The sequence below is a fragment of the Triticum aestivum genome, chromosome 7B (genome assembly GCF_018294505.1).
Source record: "Triticum aestivum cultivar Chinese Spring chromosome 7B, IWGSC CS RefSeq v2.1, whole genome shotgun sequence".
Taxonomy (NCBI): domain Eukaryota; kingdom Viridiplantae; phylum Streptophyta; class Magnoliopsida; order Poales; family Poaceae; genus Triticum; species Triticum aestivum.
In genome coordinates this window covers 455,777,883-455,792,118 of record NC_057813.1, presented here as the reverse complement: position 1 = coordinate 455,792,118, position 14,236 = coordinate 455,777,883, and positions in this window count along the sequence as shown.

Genomic DNA, 14,236 nt, shown 5'->3' with positions numbered 1-14,236 from the left:
CCCTGGCAGAACCTTCCAGCATGAGGGGCAAATGCTTCATGGCCACCTCGTCGTTCCCACCACCAATCTGAACTGCCACTCGGTAGTCTTCAAGCCAAGTTTCAGGCTTAGACTCACCAGTGAACTTGCTGACTCCTGTTGCCAACCTGAAATTGGGAGGGATAACTGCGGCTCTGATAGCTCTGTTGAAACATTCAGGACCAGAAACATGCACTCGACTGCTTGTAGGTGCATCCCTGTCGAGTCCACCTCGATGGGCTCTGTTCCGGTCGACCATACCTTGCACGATAATGGATCGCGCGTTGAAGCCTGGTTCTCTGGGGTCGACTGGAACCCTTCGCCCTGTACTGTACTGACGCCTGTCATCTTGCTGTCGAGGAGCGTAAGACCCACCCCTCGGAGGGGAATTGGGCACTCGACGCCTATCATCTCGGTCGAGTCGGTCGCCATATTGATCTCGCCGGTTCTCGCGCCCTTCACGCCGCGGAGGCGATCTGGGGCTGTGAGCCGACTGAACCGTATTCGCAGTGACAGATCGACTGTGAATTCTGTTGCGCGACTGAGACACGGCTGAATTCTGATCTCCCGCTGCCCGGAGCAGATCCCTGATCTGCAGCAAACCTCTGCCAGCTTCCGACTGCGAAGGCTGGATGGACTCTGCTATACGGGTCGTAGCTGCTAAATTCTGGATTGGGGTTCGATATACCTGAGTCGGCGGGAAGAGTTGACGTTGACTGGTGTCGGGAACTCGTTGCCGCGCGCGCTCGTCGAGTGCTCGCTGAAGATTCTCCAGTCGAGTGCGCTCGGCCAAATTGGCCAGGCGTGCCTCCTCCAAGGCACGAGCCTCGGGGGTTTCTCCTGCGATGGGAGTACGCAGAGCATCCACGTTCCTGCGGCGAAGTTCCTCTCTTTGCAAAGAGTCGAGTGGCTCGGGCTGGTACTCTTCGTAGCCTCGTGCGGGGTCGCCTCCGTCACCTGCTCCACCATCACGGGCGAAGCCAGGGGGACTGCGGGGCCCGTCGACCATCAAGATTTCCGCCGCTGGATCACTGCTACCGCACTCGGATGCAGTCCCTATGGAGCCAGTCGACAGATCGAACAAGCCGTAGAGAGATTCGTCGGGCTCGATTGCCGCAACTTGGGTAGTGGCCGATTGGCGAGCCACCGCGTGCCTCACCCATCGCTGAAGCCTCGACCGGCCCGAGCGCTTGCGTTGGCGGGAGACCGGGAGGGTGGACGATGGAGGAGTCGTCCGATACGGGGTCGACGGTTGCCGCAGCAGAACGCCGCGGAAACATGCGCGAAAATGCGTCGCACCGCGGATGGGGAGCGCATCAACGTCGAGTGGAGCCTCCTGGAGCCAGGCGGAGTCGTCGGCGATGAAGGTGAGAGTGCCGAGACAGATCTCTCGACCTTCGACCAAAACTCCAGCAGACACCATGATGAAAGTACTCGGAAGAATCGCAACTTCTCCACAAAATCGCTAAAACACCTGCCCCAAGGTGGGCGCCAACTGTCGTGGTTCTAAGCCTGACAGTAGAGTGGGGGGTAGGTATGGAGAGGCAAGGTCCTAGCTATGGAGAGGTTGTAACACAAGGGATGTACGAGTTCAGGCCCTTCTCGGAAGAAGTAATAGCCCTACGTCTCGGAGCCCGGAGGCGGTCGAGTGGATTATGAGTATGTGAATTACAAGATGCCGAACCCCTCTACCTGTGGAGGGGGGTGGCTTATATAGAGTGCGCCAGGACCCCAGCCAACCCACGTAGGAGAGGGTTTAAGGTGAGTTAAGTCTGGGGCGTTACTGGTAACGCCCCACATAAAGTGTCTTTACTATCATAAAGCCTACTTAATTACAGGCCGTTGCAGTGCAGAGTGCCTCTTGACCTCCTGGTGGTCGAGTGAGTCTTCATGGTCGAGTCCTTCAAGTCAGTCGAGTGAGTCCCTCGTTGGTCGACTGGAAGGCGACCTCTTCTAAGGGTGTCCTTGGGCAAGGCACATAGACCAGATCCATGACCCTACCCTAGGTATATGACCCCATCAGCGGCGCCGGAGGCGAGCTCTTCCTTTGGGTTGAAGCGTGGATCAGTGCCCCTGACATGTGTACCTACAAGAAGCAAGTAAATGTTAGAAGCCAAACTGCAATTGCACAAATGATGTAAAATACTGGAAGACATGGGATGCAGCTAACCTCGACGACAAACAACATCATCGCTCGTTATGGCCCTGCGTAAGTACATGGATAGGCATGTTAAGTACAACAGGGTTAGCATCCACCAAAAATAGCAAATGGGCAGCATCTCTAGTATATGTTCATTGCGGAGAGTAGCATGGTAGCAACGTTTGTTGCTGGTATTGGTGAAATTGAACTGAACAGTTAATACTTGAACATCACAACGTGTGCAGTACTGAAATAAACAAGGCACGAACATGCTTAATACATCAACCACACAAAACATAGCCATTGAAAGTGGTATTGGTAAGATTTAGCTGGTCAGATCATACTTGTTAAGTTCTGGGGGGTAGTCGCTGGGGCACTTCTTCTGGGCCAGAGCCTACACCATGTCAGCAGCGGCGGAGGCGAGGTGTTCCTCCGGGTCAACACGCACAATGGCCATCACGCCATGGACCGCCATCATCTCCTCGACCTCCACGTGATATATGGTTGGGCTTGCACGGTGGAGGTAGGGACGATGGGGATTTGGAGGCATGAGGATGTTTTGCACGCGCCATTTAAGCAATCAGGCCAGGGCCGTGATAGAGATCGGTGGGTTACCTCACTAGATCCGATCATAACGTAGATGTGGATGAAGCTGTGGTTGCGGCTGAGGGATTCCTGGATTAGGGGGTATCCGGACAGCCGGACTATATACTTTGGCCGGACTGTTGGACTATGAAGATACAAGATTGAAGACTTCGTCCCGTGTCCGGATGGGACTCTCCTTTGCGTGGAAGGCAAGCTTGGCGATTCGGATGTTAGATCTCCTTCTTTGTAACCTACTCTGTGTAACCCTAGCCCCCTCCGGTGTCTATATAAACCGAAGGGTTTAGTCCGTAGGACAAGAACAATCATAATCATAGGCTAGCTTCTAGGGTTTAGCCTCTACGATGTCGTGGTAGATCAACTCTTGTAATACTCATATCATCAAGATCAATCAAGCAGGAAGTAGGGTATTACCTCCATAGAGAGGGACCGAACCTAGGTAAACATCGTGTCGCCAGCCTCTTGTTACCATTAGCCTTAGACGCACAGTTCGGGACCCCCTACCCGAGATCCGCCGGTTTTGACACCGGCATTGGTGCTTTCATTGAGAGTTCCTCTGTGTCGTCGCTGTAAGGCTCGATGGCTCCTTCAATCATCAACAACGACGCGGTCCAGGGTGAGAGTTTTCTCCCCGGACAAATCTTCATATTCGGCGGCTTCGCACTGCGGGCCAATTCGCATGGCCATCTGGAGTAGATCGATAGCTACGCCCCTGGCCATCAGATCAGGTTTGGAAACCTAAATTACACCGCCGACATCCGCGGAGACTTGATCTTCGACGGATTCGGGCCTGCGTCAGGAGCACCGAACGATCACGACGCGCATAACTTAGATCTGCCGTCGGACAGTATTCGGAATATAGCACCTGTAACAGCTCTGGACCTCAATCTGGAGCAGATCGTGCCATCCGAGGATGGGTGGATGAACCCCGCCATGGAGGCTGCACACTCATCGGCGTTGGCGCCAAACACAGACTCCACTTCTAAGGAAATCTATGTCACCGGACCCCCGGACTTGTCTCCGGCCGTAGGTTCCAGACCGCGTGCATCCATGCCCATCGAAGCTGACTGGGCACCAACCATGGAGTTCACCGCCGTGGATATCTTTCAGCGCTCACCCTTTGGCGACGTGCTAAACTATTTAAGGTCTCTCTCTTTGTCAGAAGACTCTTGGCCGAACTATGTCCGACTCGAGTGGGATACGGACGACGAAGAAAATCGCGGCCCACCCACCACCCACTTAATAGCCACTATCAATGACTTAACAGACATGCTTGACTTCGACTCTGACGACATCGACGTCGATGCAGGGGACGATCTGAAACCACCGCCCACGGGGCGCTGGACAACCACCTCATCATATGATATATACATGGTGGACACGCCTAAGGAGGACAACAACGACAAAAAGGACGCAACGGAGGATAAACCCCCCGGAGAAAAGCTAAAATGATGGCGCGGGCGCCCCTCTAAGTCCATTCACAGTAAAAATAGCGACAACAGCGCAAGAAAATTGACACCCCGGTCGACTCCAAAGGCAACAATGACCACATGGACCCAGCGATGGAGCAGGATGAGGTAACCTGCCTCCAGAGAGGAAGACAGTCCGGACGACGATGCATTCATTCCGAAAAAACACTTGGAACAAGAGAACCTCCATAGAAGGCTCATGGCCACTGCGAGGAGCCTAAAGAAGCAGAAGCAAAGGCTTAGGGCCATGCAGGACACGCTCAACCGCAGATGGAATAAAGTGCTAGACACTGAAGAAAAATATGGCGACGATCGCCACATAAAGAGCTACCCAAAGCGCAAGCTGCTGCCCGAATTTGATAATGAGGCCATAGAGCCCATTCCGCCGAAGAATAATACAACCGATCAGCCGGACCGACCACCTCGTGGCCGTGATAGAGCAGCTACTGACGCCGCACACAAGCCAGCACATGATTTATGTGAGCTCTTGGACAAAAAGGCTGGTGCGACCAGGTCTATCTATGGATCTAGAGGACGTGCTCCGGCATGAGATTATGGTCACCAAAACGATCACACTGATCGAATGCTAGTTCGGAACCAACATCGGACACAACAACCGTCAATAGCATGCCACGACATGTCCAGATATGGAGGGGCTGTGCACCCCCTGTGCTTCACCGACGAGGTGCTGGATCACGAATTTCCACAGGGATTCGAACCCGTGAACATAGAGGCATACGACGGAACGACATACCCTGGGGTCTGTATTGAGGATTTTATCCTTCATATACACATGGCTCGTGGGGATGACCTCCACGCCATCAAATACCTTCCCCTCAAGTTGAAAGGACGAGCTCGACATTGGTTGAAAAGCCTCCCCGAAAATTCAATTGGAAGTTGGGAGGAACTTGAGGATGCTTTCAGGGCCAATTTTCAAGGGACCTATGTCCGACTCCGGATGCAGACAATTTAAGTCACATAATACAACAGCCCGGAGAGTCAGCCCATAAGCTTTGGAACAGATTTCTCACTTAGAAGAATCAAATTGTTGATTGTCCGGATGCCAAAGCCCTAGCGGCCTTCAAACACAGTATCCGGGATGAATGGCTTGCCAGGCACCTCGGCCAAGAAAAGTCGAGGACAATGGCGGCCTTAACAAGCCTTATGACCCGCTTTTGCGTGGGTGAGGACAGCTGGTTGGCCCGTAGAGGCACTAGCGACCCAGGCACATCCAAAATTAGGGATGGCAATGGGAAGCCAAGGCGCAATAAAAACAAGTGTCGAAACAAGGAAGAAAGTCTGTACAACACGGCGGTCAATGCCGGATTCAGGGGCTCTCGACCCGGTCAACGAAAGAAGCCATTTAAAGGCAGCAAAGAGGGACCATCCAGCCTAAACAAAGTCCTGGACAGATTGTGCCAAATTCATGGCACCCCCGAAAAACCTGCGAATCACACTCACGGAGAATGCTGGGTCTTCAAGCAAGCCGGCAAGTTAAATGCCGAACACAAGGGAAGGGAAACACAAAGTGAAGACGAGGATGAGCCTCGCCAGCCGAACACTGGGGGACAGAAAAAATTCCCACCAGAAGTCAAAACAGTAAACATGATCTACGCGACCCACATACCAAAGATAAGGTGCAAACGCGTGCTCACAGACGTTTACGTTGTAGAGCCCGTCGCCCCCAAATTCAACCCCTGGTCGGCCTGCCCGATCACTTTTGATTGTAGGGATCACCCGACTAGTATCCGGCACGGAGGATCGGCTGCCTTGGTGCTCGACCCAATAATCGATGGATACCATCTCACTCGAGTCCTCATGGACGATGACAGTAGTCTTAATCTGATATATCAGGACACTATCCGCAAGATGGGGATAGACCCATCAAGAATCAGCCAAAGTAACACCACCTTTAAAGGAGTGATACCAGGCATCGAGGCCCGCTGCAGGGGCTCCCTCGTATTAGAGGTGACATTCGGTTCTCCTGACAACTTCAGAAGCAAAGAATTACTCTTCGACATCGCTCCCTTCCAAAGCGGTTATCATGCATTACTCGGAAGAATGGCCTTCGCTTGCTTCAACGCAGTACCGCACTACGCCTACCTTAAACTCAAGATGCCCTGTCCACGTGGCATCATTACTGTTAGCGGTAACACAGAGCATTCCTTACATGTGGAAGAGTATGTGGCAGCTCTAGCAGCCGGACACTAAGCGACCTCTCCTATCAGAATGCATGATCGGTCGTTAAGACCACAGACACGGTTAGACGAGTCCGGTGCACCACCGTCGGTAACAGCCCAGATAAACCTGAGCTGGGGGCTATACATATACCCCATAGGTGGTACTAGGGGCTGCAAACATGTAACAGAGCCCACAATTCGGCTTGCCCTTATTAATATACCTATATCTCACATTTCTACTATCCATTGAGAATAACCAACTTTTCGCATGCTTATGCCATACTCTTTTACATGAGTTTTCCTTTTTACAGACACCATTCGTGTGACACCCTTCCAGGATACGGCACAACGGAGACAAAGGCACATACGTGCAATAGGGCCCCGTTCAAAGGTTTCTCTTTATATTAAGCCCCTGTGTAAACCTTCTTTACTGTCTCTTCTTACTTGACATCCCACGGGTATACAATACACCCACAGGGGATACTGGTGTTATTGGCATTTCGCCACGGCAGATTAATGCACGTACCTGGAAATACAGGGTTCATAATTGAGGGCGTTACTCAGCCCAGTATATGTTATAAAGTCCGAGTACCTTCGGGAGTGTTCGGCGTCGCGAGTTTGGCCTTATATGCATTAGCTCCGAATCATGTCTTTCGTCAAATGTTGGGTTTGTCCGGTGAGGGAGTCCTGGATAAGGGGGTATCCGGACAGCCGGACTATATACTTTGGCCGGACTGTTGGACTATGAAGATACAAGATTGAAGACTTCGTCCCGTGTTCGGATGGGACTCTCCTTTGCTTGGAAGGCAAGCTTTGCGATTCGGATGATAGATATCCTTCTCTGTAACTGACTCTGTGTAACCCTAGCCCCCTCCGGTGTCTATATAAACCGGAGGGTTTAATCCGTAGGACAACAATCATAATCATAGGCTAGTTTCTAGGGTTTTAGCCTCTACGATCTCGTGGTAGATCAACTCTTGTAATACTCATATCATCAAGATCAATCAAGCAGGAAGTAGGGTATTACCTCCATCGAGAGGGCCCAAACCTGGTAAACATCGTGTCCCCAGCCTCCTATTACCATTAGCCTTAGACGCACAGTTCAACACCCCCTACCTGAGATCCGCCGGTTTTGACACCGACATTGGTGCTTTCATTGAGAGTTCCTCTGTGTCGTCGCGATAAGGCTTGATGGCTCCTTCAATCATCAGCAATGATATGGTCCAGGGTGAGACTTTTCTCCCCGGACAGATCTTCGTATTCGGCGGCTTCGCACTGCGAGCCAATTCTCTTGGCCATTTGGAGCAGGTCGATAGCTACGCCCCTGGCCATCAGGTCAAGTTCGGAAACCTAAACTACACCGACATTCGTGGAGACTTGATCTTCGATGGATTTGGGCCCACGTTAGGAGCGCCGAACAATCACAACATGCATGACTTAGATCTACCGTCTGACAGTATTGGGAATATCGCGCCTGCTACGGCTCCGAACTTCGATCCAGAGCAGATCATGCCATCCGAGGACGGGTGGATGGACCCCGCCACGGAGGCCGCACACTCATCGGCGTTGGAGCCGAACACAGGCTCCACTCTTAAGGATATTTGTGTCACCGGACCCCCGGACTTGTCTCCGGCCGTAGGTTCTGGACTGCGCGCATCTGTGCCTGTCGAAACTGATTGGGCATCAATCATGGAATTTACCGCCGCGGACGCTTTTCAACACTCGCCCTTTGGCGACGTGCCAAACTCTCTAAGGTCTCTCTCTTTATCAGAAGACTTTTGGCCGAACTATGTCCGGCTTGAATGGGATACGGATGACGAAGAAATTCACGACCCACCCACCACCTACTTCATAGCCACTGTCGATGACCTAACAGACATGCTTGACTTTGACTCCGACAACATCGACGGTATGGACGTCGATGCAGGGGACGATTTGGAACCACCGCCCATGGGGCATCATACTACCACTTCCTCATATGACATATACATGGTGGACACGCCTAAGGAGGACAGCAGTGACAAGAAGGACACAATAGAGGATAAACCCCCCGGACAAAGGCCAAAACGATGGCGCAGGCACCGATCTAAGTTCAGTCATAGTAAAAATAGCGATAACAACGCAAGAAAAATTGACACCCCGGTCGACTCCAAAGACAACAATGACCATATGGACCCAACGATGAAGCAGGATAAGCCGGGTCACGCTGAACACAGCCCGGAGCAGACGCCCGATCACAGCGATCCCAAGGGCCGAACTCATCAAACTGCCTCCGGAGAAGAAGACAGTCCGGTTGACGATGCATTCATCATCCCGGGAAAACGTTTGGAACAAGGTAACCTCCGCAGAAGGCTTATTGCCACGGCGAGGAGCTTAAAGAAGCAGAAGCAAAGGATTAACCCCGTGCAGGATATGCTCAACCGAAGATGGAAGAAAGTGCTAGACACTGAAGAAAAATATGGCAACGATCGCCACACAAAGAGCTACCCAAAGCGCAAGCTACTGCCCGAATTCGACAATGAAGCCATAGAGCCCATTCTGCCAAAGAATAACACGGCCGATCAACCTGACCGACCACCTCATGGCCGCGATAGAGCAGCCACCGGTGCCGCACACAAGCCAGCCCACGATTTACGTGAGCTCTTGGACAAAAAGGCTGGTGCGACCAGGTCCATCTATGGATCTAGAGGGCGCGTTCCGGCACAAGATTATGGTCACCAAAATGATCATATTGATCAAATACTAGTTCGGAATCAAACCCGGACACAACAACCGTACATGCCATGACATGTCCAGGTACAGAGGGGCTGTGCACCCCCTGTGTTTCACCGACGAGGTGCTGGATCACGAATTTCCACAGGGATTCAAACCCGTGAACATAGAGGCATATGACGGAACGACATACCCTTGGGTCTGGATTGAGGATTTTATCCTTCACATACATATGGCTCGTGGGGACGACCTCCACACCATCAAATACCTTCCCCTCAAGTTGAAAGGACTAGCTCGGCATTGGTTGAAAAGCCTCCCCGAAAACTCAATTGGAAGTTGGGAGGAACTTGAGGATGCTTTCAGGGCCAATTTTCAAGGGACCTATGTCCGACCTCCGGATGTAGACGATTTAAGTCACATAATACAACAGCCCGGAGAGTCAGCCCGTAAGCTTTGGAACAGATTTCTCACTAAGAAGAATCAAATTGTCGACTGTCCGGATGCCGAAGCCCTAGCGGCCTTTAACATAGTATCCGGGATGAGTGGCTTGCCAGACACCTCGGCCAAGAAAAGCCAAGGACGATGGTGGCCTTAACAAGCCTTATGACCCGCTTTTGTGCGGGCGAAGACAACTGGTTGGCCCGTAGAGGCACCAGTGACCTAGGCACATCCGAAATTCGAGATGGCAACGGGAAGCCACGGTGCAATAAGAACAAGCGTCAGAACAATGAAGAAAGTCCGGACAACACGGCGGTCAACGCCGGATTCAGGGGCTCTCGACCCGGACAAAGAAAGAAGCCATTTAAAGGCAACAAAGAAGGATCGTCCGGCCTGAATAAAGTCCTGGACAGATTGTGCCAAATCCATGGCACCCCCGAAAAACCTGCAAATCATACTCACAGAGAATGTTGGGTCTTCAAGCAGGCCGGCAAGTTAAACACTGAACACAAGGGAAGGGAAATGCCAACCGAAGACGAGGATGAGCCTCGCCAGTCGAACACTGGGGGATAGAAAAAATTCCCACCAGAAGTCAAAACAGTAAACATGGTCCACGCAACTCACATAGAGTTCGTTGCCCCCAAATTCTACCCCTGGGCGGCTTGCCCGATCACTTTTGATCACAGGGACCACCCGGCTAGTATCCGGCATGGAAGATTGGCTGCCTTGGTACTCGACCCATTAATTGATGGATACCATCTCACTCGAGTCCTAATGGACGGCGATAGTGGTCTTAATCTGATATATCAGGACACCGTCCACAAGATGGGGATAGACCTATCCAGAATAAGCCAAAGTAACACCACCTTTAACAGAGTGATACCAGGCGTTGAGGCCCGCTGCTGGGGCTCCCTCGTATTAGAGGTGACATTCGGTTCTCCCAACAACTTCAGAAGCGAGGAACTACTCTTCGACATTGCTACCTTCAACAGTGGTTATCATGCATTACTCGGAAGAACGGCCTTCACTTGCTTTAACGCAGTACCAAACTATGCCTGGCTTAAACTTAAGATGCCCGGTCCACGTGGCGTCATAACTGTTAGCAGAAACACAGAGCAGTATACGGCGGCTCTTGTAGCCGGACACTAAGTGGCCTCTCCCACCAGAACACATGATCGGTCGTTAAGACCACAGACATGGTTAGACGAGTCCAGTGCACCACCATCCACAACAGCCCGGATAAACCTGAGCTGGGTGCTATACATATATCCCCATAAATGGTACCAGGGGATGTAAACATGTAATAAAGCCCACAATTCGGCTTGCCTTATCAATAGGCCAATATCTCATATTTCTAATATTCATTGAGAATAACCAACTTTCCGCACACTTACTCTTTTACATGAGTTTTCGTTTTTACATACACTATTCATGCGACACCCTTCCAGGATACGGCACAACGGAAACAAAGGCGCAGACGTGCAACAGAGCCTCGCTCAAAGGTTTCTCTTTAGATTAAGCCCCTGTGTAAACCTTCTTTACTGTCTTTTGTTGCTTGACATCCCATGGGTACTCAATACACCCACAGGGGATACTGGCGTTATAGGCATTTAGCCACGACAGATCAATGCACGTACCTGGAAATACAGGGTCAAGGGCATTGCTCAACCCAGTATATGTTATAAAGTCCGAATACCTTCAGGAGTGTTCGGCGTCGCGAGTTTGGCCTTATATGCATCAGCTCCGAATCATGTCTTTGGTCAAATGTTGGGTTTGCCTGGCTCCTGGGTTTGCTGCCTTACGTTCCATTCTATCGGCTAAGGCGGCCAAAGGAGAGCTACTGCGATTGTGCCCTGGTTATTCCGGATGAGCACCTCAGTAGAGAAAGCCGAAAACTGACCGTCATGATACATTGAGAGACTGGTCAACCACTCGAGGACTCATCGGAATCTATATGATTCCTCTGCATCAACGAAGGACCGGCTTCCCGGTCACGTACGTACGTGCACCATATCCGGATGCACGCGGAAGTACCAGGGGTACATAGTAGCCCCACCTTTAAACTCCTATGGCTAAGTGAAAGTGTTACAGCTATATAGTCCGGTTGCATGGTTCGACGTGCGATTACCTCCTTAATGGACCAAGACGTTGGATCAAGTGTGATTACACACATTTTTTCGAACACCCCAGCATTATATGCGTGGGGGCTAAAGCCAACGACTGCTAATGTCGGTGTCAAAACCGGCGGATCTCGGGTAGGGGGTCCCGAACTGTGCGTCTAGGCGGATGGTAACAGGAGACAAGGGACATGATGTTTTTACCCAGGTTCGGGCCCTCTCGATGGAGGTAAAACCCTACTCCTGCTTGATTAATATTGATGATATGGGTAGTACAAGAGTAGATCTACCACGAGATCAGAGAGGCTAAACCCTAGAAGCTAGCCTATGGTATGATTGTTGTTCGTCCTACGGACTAAAACCCTCCGATTTATATAGACACCGGAGAGGGCTAGGGTTACACAGAGTCGGTTACAATGGGAGGAGATCTACATATCCGTATCACCAAGCTTGCCTTCCACGCCAAGGAAAGTTCCATACGGACACGGGACGAAGTCTTCAATCTTGTATCTTCATAGTCTAGGAGTCCGGTCAAAGGTCATAGTCCGGTCATCCGGACACACCCTAATCCAGGACTCCCTTAGTAGCCCCTGAACCAGGCGCAGATTGTCTTCGGCATTGCAAGGCGGGTTCCTCCTCCGAATACTTCATAGAAGATTTTGAACACAAGGATAGTGTCCGGCTCTGCAAAATAAGCTCCACATACCACCGTAGAGAGAATAATATTTGTACAAATCTAATCTGCTGACGTATTCCGCAGCGTGACATCATGCCATGGCCAAGCCTTTATTCGAATCATTTTACTGTCCCACCTCAGCGCGTTTAGCGAGGTGGTTTCCTTGGCACGTCTTGTCGAAGCAGAGATCGTGTCCCCTTATTCCGGGATTCTCATCAATACGGGCGTGGGTAACCCAACCGTGCCGTTAATCATGGCGCTTGGGAGATAAGCAAGTTTTACCAGGCAGGTGGGGGTACATAGTTTTGTCCGCCCATATAAGGGGATAAGGATCCACCCTTTCCATCTACGCCTTATTCTTCGCTTATCCATTTCCGCGCACTTGAGCTCCAGTGCCCAAGTCCGCACTTCCCACCTCAACCTTCTCCAACCATGTCCGGAGCGGGAGGCAGGTGGATGGCCTCCTCCATTACGGAGGGGCACATCAAAAAGTTGAGGAAGGCCGGATACTTGTCCAACGACATTGTGCACCGGCTCCCAGATGAGGGGCAGCTCACCCCCACCCCCAGGCCCCATGATAGGGTGGTGTTCCTCCCCCATTTCCTCCGCAGACTGGGCTTCCCACTCCACCCATTTGTCAGGGGGCTCATGTTCTACTACGGCCTAGATTTCCACGATCTGGCCCCGAACTTCATCCTCAACATCTCGGCGTTTATCGTCGTGTGCGAGGTCTTCCTCCACATCAAGCCCCACTTCGGCTTATGGCTGAAGACCTTCAATGTCAAGCCGAAGGTAGTGGGCGGCCGGCAAGCGGAGTGCGGAGGCGCCATGGTGGGCAAGATGCCCAACGTCACATGGCTCGAGGGCTCCTTTGTGGAAACCATCAAAGGGTGGCAATCGGGGTGGTTCTACATCACCGAGCCACGTGACCCTAAATGGGCAGCGCCCCCCGAATTCCAATCTGGCATCCCCACACGGCTAACCTCCTGGAAAGAGATGGGCCTGTCGTGGGGTAATTCGGAAGAGGTGACCGGACTCCAAACCTACGTCCAAAACCTGGTGGACAAGATGGTTAAACTTGTCAACGTAGTCCAGGTCAAGCTCTTCCACTGGATCCTCCCGTGTCAACGACGGGCTTTTAACTTGTGGGAGTTCGACCCGGCCCAACACCAAACTTTGTCCAGGCTCTTTGACACAACGCACGAGGATGCCTAGAAGGTGCTATTCAAGGGCTCCGAGGTTCCCCCTCCCATTACCGAGGATCACGGATTCTGAGCGAAGCGCCAAGCCAGCGCGGTAAGCTTGTTTCACCCTTTACAGGATACTTGTTTTTCATAGTTTGACTCTATGCGGGATCTAAGCTCCCATTCCTTTGACAAGACTGGCAGAAGACGTCCGGACAGATCGACTGTCAGGCTCCTTTGCCCGAAGGCCCAACAGATGCCCGCTTGGCGAAGCTGCTGGTTCCAGCACCTCACGTGGTGCCGGAGAAGAAGGCCAAGAAGAAGGCCACGGGAACTCGAAAGAGTTCCCGGCGCCTGGTGGTGTCGGATTCTTCGCCCGACGACTTCGAAGCGCACTCCTCCCTCGAAGACGAGGAGGAGGAAGAAGAAGCCTCTCCCCCTCCAATGGGGGGAGGAAAGAAAAGGAAGTCCGCCCCAACTGGGGAGGCCGGAGGGTCCAAGAAGGGAAAGACCCTTCTTCCGGACTACTCCACCAACACCGAAGACGACGGAGAGGAGTGGCCATCCAGGGCCAAGCCCCTGGCAAAATCGTAAGTATCCGGATACCAGAATAACTCATGGCGCTCCTTTATTGCACAGTATCTTCTGACGCCGAATATAATCATGCAGTCTGCCCAAGGCCCGGCTCGATGCCTCGTC